Source organism: Zea mays, chromosome 10 (assembly GCF_902167145.1).
Source record: "Zea mays cultivar B73 chromosome 10, Zm-B73-REFERENCE-NAM-5.0, whole genome shotgun sequence".
NCBI classification, from domain to species: Eukaryota; Viridiplantae; Streptophyta; class Magnoliopsida; order Poales; family Poaceae; genus Zea; species Zea mays.
In genome coordinates, this window is record NC_050105.1 from 115,671,334 (window position 1) to 115,685,716 (window position 14,383).

The window sequence follows — 14,383 nt, forward strand, 5'->3', positions numbered from 1 at the left end:
GGCAACGCGGTCGAAGGATCTCTGCTCCGAAGGACAACATCAGCACCGCGCTTGAGCCATCGCCGCCAGGGTCTCCTCCAGGAATCCGGCCCGAGCAGACGGCTCGGCCGACCCGAAGCCTCAGCCAGCTGTCCCCCGAGGACATCAGCCCGGCTCATGACCTCGGCAACTCAACCCCAGCGCCGGTCCCGCCGGTGGACGGTCAGGTCAAGCTCCGGCCGACGAAGCCTTCTTTTCGAGCCAAGTCTGCCTCTGTCCACACTGACATCGCTGCCTCCGATTTCGGCTCATCGAAGAGCGGCCGAGGGTTCCTTTAACTAAGCAAGAGAAGCCTCGGACAGCAAGGCCGACCGAGCCGAGGAACTCCTACGCCTCCGGGATACGGATACCTCACTCGTCACCTTCGCACGAGGCAACTCACGCTTGGTGAAGCGGTTCAGATAGCCGACAGGCGAGTCCTAGTGCTCGAAATAAGGGAAAAACACGGCTCCGTGCCAAAAATACGTACATGTTCAGGCTCCGACAGCCACAATGAACAAGACACTGGCACTCAAGGTGCCATTACAAACGGAACTCCGGTTCCACCTCCGCAGGTACGAACAACCCCCCACGATTGGAGGGCCTGCGGAGCAACAGAAGGCCGACAGATGGCTCGCCGCCGCCCGCTCCGGCAGCAGCGACAACGACCTCCGCTCCAGGTGGCCAAACTGCAGCGGCGATGGCCTCAGGGCGAACGCCGCTGCAACAATGCCCTCTCCCACGTCCCCACTCGAGGGGCGAGGACAAGCTATCAAAGCCAAAGAGCCGGAGGCTCGGAGCGCGGATGGTGGCGGTGATCCTGTCGGCGACGAGGACTTCTTCAGCCGCCACCACCTCAGCGTCGACGACGGAAGCTATCTGCCCACCGGCAGATCCCCACTCGGATCCTCCCAGACGAGCGGAGCACTGACCTCCGCGCAGAGGCGCCGTACCGGGGCAAAGGCAGGACAGCCCCGGAACACGAACGCCGCCCTAGCCACGCGCGACGTCTTGGGCGGTCCTCCGGTGCGCGCGACACGACAACCGCTCTTGCGGCAGGAGGGGGTACTGGGAGCTGAGCCAGCGAGCCCAACGCGCTGAAGTTGACGACGCTCGCCGCCGACCGGCCCCGCGTTGTCGAAGTCCGACCCTCCCGCTTGGCCGGTGAGCGCCCTCTCCCTTGAATGCTGAGGGAGAAGGTGACCCACGAACCCGCGCGGGAGGTAGAGCTCCGGCTCAGGCCGGCCTCCGCCCCAGCCAGGATGATGAAGATCCTTGAAGCTGAGGGCGGGACCAAGATCGCAGCCCGGCTCGCTTCTCCCCACCCAGGGGCTGGTGGTCACCGTCTTGGGTGACCACCGGCGAGGGGATGCGACCGGGCTGCCTGATGAAAATCCTTGAAGCCGAACGATGGCTGAAAGGTACCAACTTTCGCGAAGTTGCGTTCCTCCACCGACAGCAAGACGAAAGCGACGCGAGTGTTCCCCATCCGGGGGCACGGAAGGTGGAAGGACGCGATACATGAGGGGAGTGCGAAGACATGGTTGCCTTCCAAGGGGATCACCCTCCTTTTAAAGGCAACTCTCCCCACTTGCGTCCTCAGCCATCACGGACTGAGTCTTCTCCAACACGCTCCAAGGTCTTCCCCCTACGACACGGGGGCTGCGTCCCACGCGTCATGCAAGCTGGCCTAGGGCAAGAGAAGCCAAACCGCCGCGCGCGGTGCGCGCAACTGCCCAGCGGTTACGAGCATTTCCTCCACTTTCGCCCAGACCAGCGAGCGAAAGGGAGGACCGCCATGCAGGCGGTATGCAACCGCACCAAGGGGGTGCACCCTTTCGACTTCGACGCGTCCAACATGGAGGCCCAGGCCCACACGTCATGTAACCGGCGCGCTGGTTGCTACGTGCAAGAAACTGCACCGCCACTCGCGCCACTACCGTGCCTCCTCGACTGCGGAACCAGTACCGCGACTCGAGGCAACCCTGCGCATGACCCAACCGTGCCAACCAGGCACATCGGTCACGGGCCAGTCAGCCGAGGGAGATGGCGCGACGGTCGATACGGCCAGAAATGGACCGGCAGTAATGGCAGTGGCAGGCGGGCGGAAGCAGCAGTCAAGTCGTCAGCCGAGCTCATGTCCCCTCCTGGGACAGCGAGAGAACCCCCTCCCACGGCGTGAAGACGACGCGCCCATGTTCCATTCCTCGAACGGCTCGCGCACGCGCAACGGCCGCCCCATGAACCACTCGTCCTGTCGCATTAACTTTGCGGCAGGACGGGCGGCACCTTTGGCGGGCGAAGCAGACGACGCTTCACCTCCGCCATAATGACCACGTCAAAAAAGGTGCGCCACGTCATTCGATTTCGTATCCTTTTCCTCTTCCTCTTTCTCTCTCTTACGTCAGGGACCGGGAAAGGGGATACCCCGAAAGGGATCCTTCTCCGCGAAGGAAACGGGCCCCGAGCCCCCCCTACTGATCAGAGGTTCGAAGGCTGGCCCCTCGAAAGGGTTCAACAGCCGCCTCAGAGCACTCGGGCTCCGCGCCCACTACTGGTCAGAGGTTCGAAGGTCGGCCCCTCGAAAGGGTTCAACGGCCGCCTCAGGCCACTCGGGCTCCACGCCCATTACTGATCAGGGGTTCGTAGGCTGGCCCCCGAAGGGTTCGACAACCGCCTCAGACGCAGAGCGAGGGATGACCCTGGGTACGTTCGATACATAACCAAGGCTCGGGCTACGCTCCCGAGGTACCCTAGGACATTTCCGAGACCAACGGGAACGATTTTGTAACGGAATCCCACCAGAGCGAGGCATCGAGCCCTCGGACCCCGTCAAAAGGGGACCGAGTCCGGCAAATCACCCGCAGGTACTTTTGGAGCGCGCCTCCGGGCCACTAGCCGACCCCTAACAAATGGGGCACGAGCGTCCACTTGGATTACCTGTTAGCAACTCACTGGAGACACCATGTTCGGCGCCCTCCGAGGGCAACATGGCGCTTTCCCCCCCTCCTCCTTGCGGAAAGGCGATGCAGGGGCGTATGTAAAAAAGTCGAGTCTGTCCTTGACCGTCCTCTCGCTCTGTGCGGGGGCTCGGGGGCTGCTCTCGCAAACCCGGCTCCGGCCAAACCGTTGACAACGTCAACATACCAGCCCAAGAACTTGGGACTCGACTGTGCACCCGGGGTACGACCAGTTCGCATGAGGGAACAACCAGACCGGCCGAAGCATCGCGAAACGCATTAAGACCTCGAAGGAGTCAAACCACTCCTCCGAGGCCTCGGGGGCTACACCCGGCGGGTGCGCTCGCGCGCACCCACCGGAACGAAAGGCAACCGAGAAAGGCCGGTCCCCTTGCAAAAAAGTGCGACAAAAGCCTCCAAGCGAGTATTAACACTCCCTTTGAGGCTCGGGGGCTATTGTCGGGGACCATAATTAGGGGTACCCCCAAGACTCCTAATCTCAGCTGGTAACCCTCATCAGCACAAAGCTGCAAAGGCCTGATGGGTGTGATTAAGTCAAGGCTCGGTCCACTCAAGGGACACGATCTCGCCTCGCTCGAGCCCAGCCTCGGGCAAGGGCAGCCGACCCCGGAGGATTCACGTCTCGCCCGAGGGCCCCCTCAAGCAACGAACACACCTTCGGCTCGCCCGAGGCCCAGTCTTCGCCAAGAAGCGACCTTGGTCGGATCGCCACACCGACCGACCGTATTGCAGAAGCATTTAATGCAAGGATGGCCTGACACCTTATCCTAACGCGTGCCCCTCAGTCGACAGAGCCGAAGTGACCGTAGTCACTTCGCCGCTCCACTGACCATCCTGACAAGAGGACAGCGCCGCCTGCGTCGCTCCGACTGTTGTGCCACTCAACAGAGTGAGGTTGACAGCAGCCAAGTCCGGCCTCGAGCGCCATAGGAAGCTCCGCCTCGCCCGACCCCAGGGCTCGGACTCGGCCTCGGACCCGGAAGACAACGAACTTCGCCTCGCCCGACCCTAAGGCTCGGACTCGGCCTCGGCCCCGGAAGACGACGAACTCCGCCTCGCCCGACCCCAGGGCTCGGACTCGGCCTTGGCCCCGGAAGACGACGAACTCCGCCTCGCCCGACCCCAGGGCTCGGACTCGGCCTCGGCCCCGGAAGACGACGAACTCTGCCTCGCCCGACCCCAGGGCTCGGACTCGGCCTCGGCCCCGAAAGACGATGAACTCCGCCTCGCCCGACCCCAGGGCTCGGACTCAGCCCTGGCCTCAGCCGACGGTCTCCGCCTCGCCCGACCCGAGGCTCGGACTCGTCCTCGACCACGGAAGACAGACTCGACCTCGACCTCGGAGGAGCCTCCGCCTCGCCCGACCCAGGGCTCAGACCGACCACGTCACAGGGGGGCCATCATTACCCTACCCCTAGCTAGCTCAGGCTACGGGGAACAAGACCGGTGTCCCATCTGGCTCGCCCCGGTAAACAAGTAATGATGGCGCCCCGCGTGCTCGTGACGACAACGGCTCTCAGCCCCTTATGAAAGCAAGGAGACGTCAGCAAGGACTTGACAGCCCCAACAGTTGTCCTCCCGCAAGGCTCCAGCACTCCTCCGACGGCCACGACATCACGTGAACAGGGTGCCAAAACCTCTCCGGTTGCCACGACGGCATGAACTTAGGGCACTAGCTCCTCTCTGCTAGACACGTTAGCACCCTGCTGCATCTCCTATTATACACCTGGGCCCTCTCCTTATGCCTATAAAAGGAAGGTCCAGGGCACTCACAAAGGGGTTGGCCGCGCGAAGAGGACGGGACGGTGCGTGCAAGCCTCTCGCTCCCTCCCACGCGGACGCTTGTAACCCCCTACTGCAAGCGCAACCGACCCGGGCGCGGGACAACACGAAGGCCACGGGTTTCCCCTTTACGCCTGTCTCCCACTGGTTTCTCCCCTTCGCGCTCCGTCTCGCGCCGACCCATCTGGGCTGGGGCACGCGGCGACAATTTACTCGTCGGTCCAGGGACTCCCCGGGGTCGAAACGCCGATAGGTATCGAAACCCATGTGAGAATGACCACGACCAGGGTCGAGCCTTAGACCTGTGCTTTGGCGTGGGATAGATGAAGGGATTTTTTAACCACAGCCTTAAATTCGCTCCCACTGGGAGTCGAACCTAGGACCTGATGAGTGCTACTCAGACCACCTAATCAACTCAACTAGAGTCCCTTTCGCATTAGTCGATTTTTGCAATAATGCATGATGTTTCTAATGTATCATAGTGTCAACAAACAGAACGCAGGCGTCACCCATTTTGGCCCAACGCACCTCACATGTGACGTATGTGAGGTGTGTTGGGCCAAAATTGTCCCTTTTTTGGACAACCTCGTAGTGACTCACAGAGCCCATGTTTATGACAAGACATGTGCTCGTGCGCAGTTTCGACAACATATCCCCTCTGTTCTCCAATTGCACATTTTTAGGCGTGCAATTGGAGAACATCGGGGTTATGCTGCCGACATTTCACTCGAGCTCATACCTTGTTATAAATACGGGCTATGTTGGTCACTCCTGAGTGGGTTTAGGACTTATCCTTTCCTATAGATGTAGGGGCATGATTTCTTTGTAATAACCGATGGTTCGTGCATTACCTAACTAATTAAGTTAACGTCTCGTATCTAGTACAACGGAGGATTGTCGATGGATGTATGAAGGTTGGAAGAAGATATGTGCTCTATCAAGTGATTGGGTTTGTCAAGACCAACGCGTTTCTCGTCCATGTTTTTGTTCGGCCAGCGACAAGAACCGATGTTAGGTGCCCTTGTAGCAAGTGTCGGAACATTTATTTTCTTGACAAGAGAACTATGTCAATAGATCTTTGTAAGGATGGCTATATGCTTGGCTATGAGGTGTGGGTACACCACGATGAGGACCCACCTTCTCGTATTGTATCGAAAGTTCAGTCCGATGAAGAGGGGACTACGATAGAATGTAAGAGATTCTTGGCGATGTACAACATGAGCCTCTACTTGTGGATTTCGAGAATCCCACTCAACCCCCCGATTTTGAGGATCCTCCTACGCCTGAGGTTTTGAAGTTCTTCAAGCTCCTTAAAGCTTTCGAAAAGCCATTGCACGAGCACACGAAAGTGACCATCCTTGTTTTCGTGACTCAGCTTATGGCTATTAAGTCCAAGTTTGCATTCTCAAACAACTACTATAAGGAGCTTATGAACTTGATCAGTGATGTACTTCCGGAGAATCACAAGATTCCAAAGGATATGTATTAGTCCAAGAAGTTGTTCTCGGGTCTCGGTATGCATTATGAAAAATTGATGTCTGTGACAATAAATGTATGCTTTTCTGGAAGGAGACAACGAATGAGAAGAAGTGTACAATATGTGGTGAGCCTAGATTCGTAGAGGTTGAAAATGATGATAGTTCAACCATAAAGAACAAGGTAGCACGTAAGCAGCTTCGTTACATGCCTCTTGTACATCGGTTGAAACGTTTGTTTATGTCGAAAAATATAGCTAGACACATGAGATAGCACAAAGAAGGCGTACGTGACAATCCTGATGTCATAGCGCTTCTACCTGATACAGATGCATGGAATTCACTAGATGCCTTTGATTCTAGCTTTGTTAGCGAAGCGAGAAATGTCTGCATCGATGGCTACATACGGTTTCTCTCCTTTTAATCTAAATGCACTGCCGTACTCATGTTGCCTGAACATCACTAACAAAATAAAAGACAACCCTAAGGCTAGGAAAAACTTAGCGTTAATTAATTTGTAGTCGACCAACTCTGGAGCTAGGAGACAACGAGAAGAAGCCACATGCTCCTTATAGTCTTAAACCTAAAATCTAACTTGTTTTTGTTGAAATAGGATGTCGAAGAAAATGAAGTCTTTGGCTTGGAGTTTGCTTGGGATGAGGAGCAGCTCAAGGAGTGAGGACTCAGTGTTTCAGGGCACTAGTTCTTCCATGAGCAGATGCATAGCGCTGGCACAACATTTGCCTCCAGATGATCAACACGATGTAAGTTACTTGTTAAATTACATTCTTGTTATACATGATATAAGTTACTTGTTTAATCATATTCTTATTTTAATATGTTGATGAAATCGAGCGTCGGTCGGTACAAGACCAACCGAGAGGAGAGGCAACAGTGGGTGCGAAGGTAGAGGACCATGTGGGAGACGAGGCAAGAGATGAGGCGGGAGACGAGGCTGCGGATGATGTGGGTGATGAGGCTGGTGGAGATTCAACAGGTGTGGATTCTTGTGCTGGTGGAGATTCTGAAATTGGGTCTTTGTCATATTGAGTTAGGAGAACGAGGAAGCTACATTTTGTTGTACGACCTCTGGAGCTTCCACCCGAGTCTAGGATTTTGATAAAGCTAAGTGGAAAATGAGTGGCATAGTCTTTATTTAATTGTTATCGTAAGTTATGTATTTATTTCTACATTGTTTTGTGCTTAAAGGACTTGGATCGACGACTCGTTCACAGGCATAGGACACTACAGGTAGGTGAACTTGGTCCTAGGTAATCTTGTTCGTATCCACTATCCTGGTTTTGTGGCTTTGCCTAGTGGCGAGTCTGTCCCCGCCACCACTTGGGAGCACTATCGCTATGGTGTGTGTTGAACGTTCGGCAACACACAAGCACTAGTTTGGGATGCATTCTGGGTATGATTTTTCTTTATTAATTTATTTATCTCATTTTGTTTTTAATTGTTGCTTGTATGACATAACATTGTTCTTTCCGGAATTTGTACAAGTTACCGAAAGATGGTTCATATGATCTAAACGGCTGTTACATGTTTGAGTATAACACGAACGATGTCATTGCAGATGCAATGTACTACGCCCGACTCCAGGCTATAAAGGCATGATACATGGTAAGTGAGTATGATCGACCGATGCCTGAGACCAAGACAATATTTTTTCATCACTAAATTTATTCGTAGTTTAAAACCTAAAATTACAGTCGTAGTGCAATCCCATATCCATCAAACCATGGAACAAGCTATTTGAGTGGCAAAAATTATGAGACTTTGTTGGATCATGGTAATTTGGAGGTATCAAACCTTATCCATCCTGAGGTGCGGAACAGTCAATCTTCAGAGGGGAATCCAAACATTTTTGTCGGTAACATCACAATACAGTAAGGAAAGGCAAAAACATGGCTACTGTCGAGCACATAACCTTTGTTATTATTGCTCTGAACCCTTTGACGCTCAACATTTGGTCAAGTGCTTGAAACAACCACAAGCCATAGTGCAGGCTATGGTTGTCAATGATCTAGATGTTCTTAATCAAAACTAGCCACCAAAGTTTATCTTATCTCACTGAGCAAAATTTACATTCTAACATGCAACAAAAAGCAATGAGAAGGTTAATGGGTTTGCACTTTAAGGTCATCTATAAGAAAGGCAAAGAAGATGTAGTCGTTGATGCTCTTCCTAGAGTTAGTCACCTCACGACAGTTTCTACTATCTTAGTAACACAACCAATTTGGATACAAGAGGTCCTGAATAGTTACACTACAGACCTTGTGGCTCAGGCTCTTTTGGAGAAACTCTCGGTCCATTCTCCTGATGATAAAGGCTTTTCCCTGTCCCAAGGACTGATCAGGCATCACAACGAACTTTGGATTGCACAAAATTATGCTCTTTAAACCAAGTTGATCCACACTATGCATTCTATAGCTATTGGTGGTCACTCAGGCGCCAAGACCACTTACCAACGTCTCAAGAGATTGTTCCATTGGAAAGGTCTGAAACAAGATGTGGAAAATTTCGTAAAGCAATGTCATGTGTGCCAGCAAGCCAAACATGAGCATATTTCCCTAGCTTGGCTGTGGGGGACGGATATCCCCTGGGTCCACCGGAAGGATAAAAGACCTCACGAAAGGCCCGTGGGCCCAATAATTCGCAAGGTCATCCCTTCGTGGGCCTGGGGAGGAACGTCTAGTGAAGCAAATTGACATAAGATCGGAACGACGCAAGCCCAGACGGCTCGATGAATTTGAGCAATGATCGCAACAGTGATCCGACCTTCCCGTGCAGTGCCCTCATACATCGAAACTGAATAAGGGATAGGTCGGTGGAATTATAGGAAGATAGGCTCAGTCGGTTCACAATTACTTAGGCGCACATTGTTATCATATCCACATGTAATGCCCCATGGTCGAGTATATAAGGCCTAGGGGGCACCCCCTCGAAAGCATCTCATTACGTAGCCATCCACCTAGTTCTCTAACATCCTCGACACTAGAGAGCCTCCTTGTAATCCACCACATAAAGTACTCATGCCAGGACGTAGGGTGTTACGCATCTCAAAGCGGCCCGAACCTGTACAAAACTGTCCACTGTCTCTCGTGCATCCAGCGCGAACCATCGAGCTACAGTTGGTAACACCGTCCTACTCCAAAAAAGCACCTTGATGGGCAACCCCGGGTGCGCGGTCGGACCCAAAACACCGACAGCTGGCGCGCTAGGTAGGGGGTGTGTCACTAATCCAAGCTAGCTCAATGACCGTCACTTTCCAGCACAAGATCGTCCTTCGCCCCGGGTCTGTGTTCTGCTTCGGAACCATTTTGTCCGTAGCATATGAAGAAGGAACTCTACATCGCATCGTGGATCTGCCGAATAGAAAGTCTTCCTCAAAAATCTCCGGGAAAATCGGAGCGAAGCAGGAAAAAGCGCAACCTCCAGCGCTCCGAACAAAGACCACCTTCAGCAAGCTAGGAGCCGAGAGTCCGTCTACCCAGAGAACTCCGTTGTCCACCTCTCCGACGGAAAAATGGACATGAATCATAAGGAAAAAGGAAGTGAACAAGGCAAAAGATTATCAAACTGCTCTTTCGGTGCCTCCGTCCTCAAAGGAGAACAGAAAGAAGCTCGTCACAGCGGCAGTTCCATTCTACCCCGACGTCCTCTTCATCGGGAGAGTGGAGTCACCCCCCCGTCTTCGACGATGAACCAACTACGCCCGGGGAAGAACCTCCTCAGCGGGAATCCTACCGACGAAGGAACGGACGCAGAAATATTCGGCGACATCACGAGGCCGGAGAGCGGGACCCGGCGCAGCCCGTATCATGAGATGAGGTCTTGGAGATAGGAGAAACTCCAGAAGAACGGGTCTTCAGGGAAAAGAGGAATTCCCGACGACGTGACCGTCGGCAAGCTCAAGAGCAGGCTGAGCAGGAAGCGAGGCAACGCCGAGAGAATCCACTTTTCGGACGCAACCTGAACCCTGACTTCGCCCGAGCCATGAACACACCGAGTGAAGTTGGTGGAGTATTGGCTTGGATAGCCGATGGCCTCCCCCGGACTCCAGACGCCAAGGGCTATCGGCGGCTGTTCACTCGGGCAACCAACCACCTTCTACCTCTCGCTCATCCGCCGAGCGATCTACGACATGCCATCAATAGTCGGAGTGACGCACAGAGCTCCATCAACGCCTCGCGCGAACGACGACACGAGATCCGGCGCCGGGAAGAATATGACTGGGATCACGACATCCCTGCGCGGAGTCAGGCCACCAGAACTGAGTCGGCAACGGCTTCGACTGGTGGCACGACCCGGGGACGGTCGAGGCACCATGACAACAACTCCCCTCCCTAGGACAGACATCATCATCGACGATAGGAGGACACGTGTGGAGTATCGGCTCTCACTCCACGCCTCAGGGCCATTCAATGACCCCCTAACTTCAAAGTCTCCAACGTCGACAAGTACGAGCCTAAGTAGGATCCGGGAGGCTGGCTGGCCGTCTACACCACTGCCGCCCAAGCCGCTGGGGCAACCGAAGACGTGATGACCGCATACTTGCCTATCGTCCTCGGGCAGGATGCACTGCAATGGCTGCGACACCTACCCCGACACTATATCGACGACTGGAGCAATTTCAGTCGGCGCTTCACCGCCAACTTCCAATCTCTCTCCGACAAACCGGCGCAGCCATGGGACCTCAAATCCATCAAGCGTCGAGGGGATGAGACTCTCTGGTCATACCTCAAAAGATTTCAGACCATGAGAAATCGAATCCCCGAGGTCGCGGAAGCAGCAGTGATCGAGGACTTCTACCGGGGATCTAATGACTCGGCCTTCGTCTGCGCCATACTGCAGAAAGCGCCGACTACCTCTGAGCAGCTGTTTCGGGAAGCCGACCTCTACATCACCGCCGACGAAGGAGCTCAGAACCTCATCGGAGGAGCAAAGCCTGCACCGCCGGCACCACGACGCGACACGAACCAAAAACCCGACAAACGTTGGGAGAAGAGGCCTCGTGAAGAAGTCCACACCACCGGACCACCCGCCTCTCGCGCCCGAGGAGGACCTCGTGGAGGCGAACGCACGCCGGATGACATCCTCGATGCCCAGTGCCCGTACCACAAGGACATGCGCCACACTCTTCGGAATTGCAGAGACTTCAAGCATTCCGTGGGGACAGCCAACCCTTCCAACCTCTGTCGCCTCCCCCACCACGAGGAGGACCTAGAGAACCTCGACAACCCCAACAGCAGGAGGGGGGAGGAGGTGGAGCCTTCCCACGCGTTGACGAAGAAGTCAACGTCATCTTCGGCAGACATGGGACGCAAGAAAGCAAGAGGCCACAAAAGCTCAACGACCGTCAGATATTGGTGGCGACCGTTGGACCTCCCGCCCCGTATCGATGGTCCGAACACCCGATCACCTTCACTCGGGCGGATCAGTGGCTCAACTTTGACCACCCGGGAAAGTACCCGCTCCTCCTCGATCCGGTGATCCGAGAAAGCAGGGTACAAAAGGTACTAGTGGACGGGGGAAGCAGCATCAACGTCACCTTCCCCCGGACGCTCCAAGGCTTGGGAGTTCCCCTCAAAGAGCTCCATGAGTTGGACACTCCTTTCTTTGGCATCATGTCGACTGAGGGAGAATATCCACTGGCACACATCTACATGTCGGTCACCTTCGGAACTCTAGAAAACTATAGAACCGAGTTCCTGAGGTTCGAAGTGGCAAACTTCGACTGCGGGTACAACGCCATCATCGGTAGGCCAGGATTGGCAAAGTTCATGGCCATTCTACATTATACATACATGATATTGAAGATGCCAGGACCACAAGGAATCATAACTGTGCGCGCTGACTTCCAAGGTGCCGCAGAATGTTTCCGAGTGGCCATTCAGGTGGCCCTCACCACTAAACTGTCGGCGACTTCTTCTGCGCAGGCGATCTCAAAGCCTGAGGAAGACCTCGCGGTACCCGCGAATGAAGCTCAAACCGTGACATCTATGCGGCCGACCGAAGAAACCAAGAGAATCAACCTCAAGTTCACCGATGAGCGCAAGACTGCCATCATCAATTCCAGCCTGGATGACAAATAGGAAGGCGCGCTCGTTCGGTTCCTGCAAGATAACTGAGACGTATTCGCATGGCAACCTGTGGATATGCCGAGAGTCCCGAGAGAACTGGCCGAGCACAAACTGAAGGTCTACCCCCAGGCGAGGCCGATCCGACAAAAAATACGTCGCTTCACGCTCGACAAGAGAGAAGCCATCCGTGCAGAGTTGGCTCGCTTGGTCGCGACCGGATTCATTAGAGAAGTGTTACATCCTGAGTGTTTAGCAAATCCTGTTCTTGTACTCAAAAAGAATAAAGTAGATTGGCGCATGTGCGTCGACTATACGGATCTCAACAAACATTGTCCGAAGGATCATTTCGGACTCCCTAGAATAGATGTTGGGGCGAAGGCAAAGACGCCACCCTTCGCTCGAAGTCTTCGCTGCAGCCGCCGCTCTGACAGAGACAAAACAGGCAGGGACACCCTTCGCTGATTCGGCACCAGACGAAGACCTGCGACGAAGTCATCCCACAGTGCGGCCTCGTCCAGTTCAGAGGCCCGCGTGCGATCCGGCTCATTGTAACGGGCCCTGCGTGGCCGCCGTCTGTTACGGGCCTAATTTGTAAAGGCACCCCTGTAATTATAGTCTGTAACCCCGCTTTATGGGAATATTCTGGGGATAACCTAGGTAGCTGAGGGCACATGCGTCCTTAGCACAAGGCGCTGGGCGCTCAGGTACCTATAAATACCCCTGCACAGTGCCCGTGGGAGGCCAGATTAACAGAGCTATTGCCTTCTAGCACGTAACCCTGTTGTCACCACTGTTCACCCTTGTTGGCCTCCTTGCAATAGAGAGCAAGTTCCAACAGTTGGCGCCCACCGTTCGTGCTACGACAAAACCACCCGCGATGGCACCCAAGAGAGCTAACCCGAAGGCTGACGAGGCTGCGAAGGCAGCACTGCTCGCCGCAAGAAAGGGCAAGGCCCTCGCCCTCACCCAATCCACCCACCAAGAGCCCACTGAAGACAATGTTCCCCGCACCTGCGAAGACGACACCTTCCGCACCTGCGGCCCCGAAGGACAATCGCAGCCGCCCCCAGGCTTCGCCCCACTGGAAGGCGCGGACCTCACCGAGGACGGTGAAGTCCTCGGCGTCTCAGCGGAAGAACAGCTACAGCTGCGCGCCCTGCGCCTCAAGAACCGCAATCTCTAGAGGCAGAAAGAGATACTGGAGGCCAAGCGCCAGCGTGTGTCCGCACTAGCCAAAGTGCGGCAAATGATACGCGACGAAGAGCAGAAGGCCCAAGACCTCGAGCGCGAGATCGCGCTGATGCAGCGCGAAGGCCACCTTGGCCTGCAGCAAGGGCCACCCCTCCAGCAGCGCGCACAACCGGAAGACACGCGCGAAGGCCACCTCGGCCTGCAGCATGGGCCACCCCTGCAACACCGAGCACAGCCGGAAGACCCGCGTTTCCCCCAGCGTGACTACACCTTCCAGCACGCCGCGCCATTCCAAGGGGTCAACTATCTCGACGAGCGAAGTCCCATGGCGCCACACCTGCAGGTGACGCCTTGGCCAGCTAACTTCCGAGCAGGGACCTATCCCAAGTACAACGGCAGCACCGACCCGGCGCAATACATAATGAGTTACCAGGTCGCCGTTGCATCCGCCGGAGGGGACGACGCCACAATGGCGAAGTCTTTCATCATCGCCCTAGAGGGCCCAGCTCTCACCTGGTTCACCAGATTGCCTCCGCTGTCCATTGATTCATGGAGAAGTCTCAGGGACAAGTTCCTGCTCAACTTCCAAGGGTACCGCCCAGACACCGACGCCTTGGCCGAGCTCTCGCTTTGCAAGCAGCTGGAAAAGGAGACTCTGCGGGAGTATTACCGCAAATTTTTAACACTCAAGTCACAGCTGCCCTCCGTTGATGATCAGATCGCTATCCACTACGCCATCAGCGGCCTTCGTGCCGGCGTCCTCTACAGCCACTGTATCAGAGATCCGCCCAAGAACCTCCAAGAGCTATATCAGCTCTTTGAAAAATATGCCAAATCCGAAGAGCTC